Raw genomic sequence first — 5,335 nt, forward strand, 5'->3', positions numbered from 1 at the left:
CATCGCACGTGATATACTAACAATCCAAGCTAGTACCGTAGCTTCGGAGTCTGCTTTTTCTCTTAGTGGTAGGATAATTTCGGTACGTCGGACAAGACTAAGCCCGGAATCCGTGGAGTGTTGCATTTGCTTGAAGGATTATTTGGATAGCGTTGATAGGATTCAACATATGATATCTTTAGAGACGGAGATTGAAACAGTGGAAGAAAATCTTGAAGAAAATGAAATCTCTATGGGACTAAGCACGCCACCAACTACCGATACCGATAGCACTTACTCCCAGTCCCAATCCCAATATGACGATGATGAGGAACTCGACATCGATGACCTTGAAGACAATGAGGCTATTAGAAGAATTCAAGAGACCGGAACTCTTCAAGTCAATCCGACATGGGATACCGATGAAGATTGATAGATAAATGTATTTTATTAGCATTTTGTAAAACAATGTCACTTTAATCATAATAAAACGTACTTTTAAAGTGTAGTTGAGTAAACCGTATTTTTAAAGTGTATTCTTAAATGTATTATGTATATAACAAAACGTATTTATAAAATTAAACGTATATATATAATACATAACAAAACGTATTTATAATAAAACATATTTATAATAAAACATATTAAAAATAACATATTTCGAAAATATTAATAACATATTTTTAATTTATTAATTACCAAAAAAATAAATAAAATAAAATTTTTTTTTCAAAGGACCGGCCGTAACCGGTTATGGGACCAAAGCTTGACCGGTTATATGAAAGCTTGACCGGTTATAGTGATTTTCGTCGGGACCGGGACCGGAACCGGGACCGGTTATAGAGGGACCGGTTAACGCCGGTTTTTGTCACGATTAGGCCCGGCCGTAACCGGTTAAGGCCCGGCCCGGGACCGATTTTTGGCCATCTCTACTCTCAACGGATTTTTCTGTGGGGACAATCCATGTTTATTTTGGTTGAAACTTATTTCATCTTTTAGTGCAACAAGTTTCATTATAAATACTAACATTCTCTTTCATTATTTTTCACATTTCCTCTTTTATTTCTATTCTCATATATTCTACTTCCACAACTCGTAAACCCTTCAACACAATAAATCATCACAATTCTTAACCCTTAACCCATTAAACACAATCTACAATCACAACCCATCACCCTGAAACACAAATATGAAATCACGTCAAAGTGATGATGTTTTGGTGTATTTTCAAAGTGGCGGTTCATTCCAAGAGATAAATGGTGTCTTAGAATACCTTCTGTTAAGCTCCCCCATACATGTATTACGTTTGCCTTCGCCAATAACGCATTCTGATGTCATTAAACGTGTTACGAAAAAGTTAAGTTACGTAGTCCTTTCATTTTATTTTATAAAACGAACTCCTTACATATTATATCAGTTAAGCGATGACGACGATGTGCTAATATTTCATAACGCCATTCATCAAAGTTTACCGGAAATGTTGACGCTCTTTGTGGTCGATGATGGTGGTTATGGTGGAAATCCATCAAGTGTCGTAATCCATCAAAGTTTACCTGACGGTCCAAACACTTTTTACCCCGATGGTGTTAACAGTGGAAATCCAAGCACTCTCTTCCCGGACGGTAATGGTGCAAACCCATACGAGCCAAGCACTTTTTACCCCCGTTGTGGTACTGGTGGAAATCCAAGCACTGTCTTCCCCAGTGGTGGCAATGGTGAAAATCTAAGTACTTTATTCCCCGGTGGTATTGGTGGAAATTCATATTTTGCACCAAAAAATATTGTTGATCATGACAGTTATTTGGTTCAAGATTTTAACATGTCTCCGAGACAGTCTCTTAACCTGTACCTGATCCAGTATTCGGAATAGTCAAAAACTTTGTGGGAAGTAGATATGGCTGAAGATGTTTATGTTGCTGCAGAAATTTTGACTATAACCGAAAACGATAACTTCGATGCTGAAGAAATCCAACTAGTAAGGAATAGTTTTTGGGGTATGACCGACCTAGCACCTTGCTCAGACCCTGTTATCAAAACCAGACAGGGAAACATTTCCTACCAGCCTACATGTCATGTCAAAGTTCTCCAAACCTTTGACTCGAAGGAAGCACTTAAGCTCGCATCGGGATTAAAATATGTTTATGTAAATTTTCAGATCAAGGTTAAGAAATCAACCAAACAGCGGTACGAGGCGGTGTGTCACTCTGCTTTGGATTGTGATTGGCGTTTAATGGTTGTCTCTATCGATGGTACCAGTATGTTTCAAGTACGAAAATTGCATGATGAACACACATGTTCAAGGTCCCAAGTCCACCCAAACCACCGTAATGCGAATAAAAAGGTTTTAGGTCATATATTGATAGGAATTTTAAATGATTGTAGGAGAGTGTACCACGGAAAAGAAATAATGGAAGATGTGAACCAACAGTTCATTATTAGCATCTCCTACAACCAAACATGGTGAGCAAAGATGTATGCCTTGCAACTGTTGAGGGGGACCCCTGAATCGTCATTTAACCTACTCATGGTTTATTATCACAATTTGAAGATAGCAAATCCGAGGACTGTGACAAAGATCGTTGTTGATGGACTTGGATGATTCGACATGTTGTTTGTCACATTCGGTTGTTCGGTAATAATTTTTGTGATATTCTTAAATTATTGTCATAATTTTATGTTCTGAAGTTTATATTTGTAACCTCATTCATCTGCAGATTCGCTCATTTCTAGGACATCTGCGACCGCTCCTTATAATAGACGGTGCCCATCTGAAGGGGTCATACGTGGGCACCATGTTCTTAGCGGTTGACATAACAATCAGATCGTACCCATTGCAATGGGAGTGAAGAAGACAGAAAGTGGCCCATCATGAACATGGTTTTTACATATGCTGAGGCAGTGTATCGGTGAAATGCCCAATTTAACCTTCGTAAGCGAAAGGGCTGCTTCTATCGACTTGGCCATACGAACTGTATTCCCCAACGCACACCATAGACTTTGTTGTCGGCATCTGAGCCAGAACTTGCGCCTAACCTTTAGTAAAGACAAAAGGAAAATGTGGATGTTCTGGGAGGCATGCAAAGCTTATAGGGTGTCAAGCTTTGAAGCTACAATGGATTTGATGTGGCACAGTCTACCTAACACCGCTCAATATCTTGAGGAAGTTGGTTACGCTAGATGGGCACGATCGCACTTCCCTGGATTGCGTTACAGTGCAATGACTTCTAATAGTGCGGAGTCCGTCAACTTAGTAACCTGATTTGCACGTTACCTTTCGATAACAATGTTAGTAGAATTTTATCGGGCGACATTGCAACAATGATATTTTATACGTAGGCATAACGGAGGTAAATGCAACAATCCAAAATTATATGTTTGATTATGTAACATATGTTAATGTAATCAAATATTTGCAGCTCATAAGATGAATGTAGTGACTCCTTGGGCGGAGCGAAAATAGAAAAGAGAATCCATAGAAGTGCGAATTGGAAGGTATATCCCATTAGCGATTTGTTGTTTGAAGTTGATGACAGGTATAAGAAAGGAACGTGCGATTTGCATGCTAAGACTTGTACATGCATGCAATCACAACTTTCTGGTATGCTTGCGGTCATGTGAAATCTGTTGCTCGAAGTTTAGATATTCAAGACTGCAGTCAATTTTGTTCTGTTTGGTTTAACTCCGATTTTTATCGTGCAACATACGAGGAGGAAGTAATTCCCCTTCCACCAGAAGCTGAATATGTGTTGTCCAACGAATGTATGACCGTCCTACCGCCTCCCTTGAACATACAAAACTCTGGTAGGCCACATAACCGCGATTGTATCTCGTCACGAGACGAGGAACCGATAGTGAAAACTTGCAGTCGATGCCACCAGAGTGGACATTTTCGTTATAATTGTCCGAGTCCGATGCTAGCTCCTAGGCTGACACATGGAAGTTCAAGTAGTCGTCGAAGATCAGTTAGTCGACCAACCAATTGTGGTCCGTATCAACCTGATACTGCACAAGACTATGTATTTGATATTTACGATTTAAGTAAGTAAATGTACGTTTGTAAAGTGCAGATTTGCTGTTTTAATACTAAATGGCAGTTTGATTGAGAAATACATGAACATTAACCATTAATACATAGATGAACATAGCTAACATCAACTAAAACAACAACATTCATACATAACATTACCATGAAAACATCAATGAAAAAAACATTAATACATATCATGCTTGTTAATTTCCTTCTAGATAAAGTTGTTTGCAAGATTCAATCCAGTACTGCTTTTCATTGATCATTTCCTGCATGACGGGGTACCTTTTTGCTATGTCCTTGACAAGTTTCTCCTCAGCTCGAATCTCTTTCTGCAATTGCTTTATAGTCTTCTTCTTCTTCTCTTCGATCACTTTCTCTAATTTATTCTCTTTCTCCTTGTTTGTCCACCAATCATCACTGATCTTCTTTATCTCCGCTTTATATATATATATATATATATATATAGAGAGAGAGAGAGAGAGAGAGGTTGGTTCAAATACTAACCAAAACTATTGTGCAAACTATGCTAACCAACATCAACCAATCATGTTCCATCTTTTAGTTAGGTTCAAATGTAACTCACATATTAATTGTAAGGGTATTTAGATAATTTATCATTCTTATGTAACTCCTAAATATTTTAATTGAGAGTTACAAATCTTAAAATATCACTAATTGATCTTCATGTAATAATGACATTGAGTTTCACATGTGTTCATCTTACTGAATTTTACATTTATTCTTCCTATAATGGTTTTGATTTTGTAAATTTGAAAAAAGTCCCTTTTGTAAAGATTTCGTTATAGTCCGAGTAATACGGATAATCATAGAGTAAAACGGATCGACGACAATGAGAATGAAAAAGCTAAAAGTGTCTACGAATACATTCGGAATTCGAATTCCAAAAGTGAAGAAAATAATCAATAAGTGTCTCAATATGAACATACGATAACTATGAACACGCTAATGTGAACACGCCTACATTAAAGATTTGAGTTCGGGATGACAAACAATATACATTCTTCACTAAGTTTTGAATTTCAGTAAATCCGCATCCTTGTTGCTCTTTTTAATTATCTACTTTGTGTAATAATAGTTTTAGTTTTAAAGACTAACTACATAGGGGTTGTTCATCATGTTCATTAAAGATTTGATGATGTTCATTATGTTCACAAATCTAAACTTGTATGTATCTGTGAAGTGTTGCGTGTGTGTGATGTTCATTAGGTTCACACATCCAAACTTGTATGCATTTCGCCGAAATCATCCATCGTTTTGATGAATATTATGAACCAGATTTTTCGCTAATGATATACACTATTGATC

The sequence above is a fragment of the Cynara cardunculus genome (assembly GCF_001531365.2).
Source record: "Cynara cardunculus var. scolymus isolate 2C chromosome LG 1, CcrdV1, whole genome shotgun sequence".
Classification (NCBI taxonomy): Eukaryota; Viridiplantae; Streptophyta; class Magnoliopsida; order Asterales; family Asteraceae; genus Cynara; species Cynara cardunculus.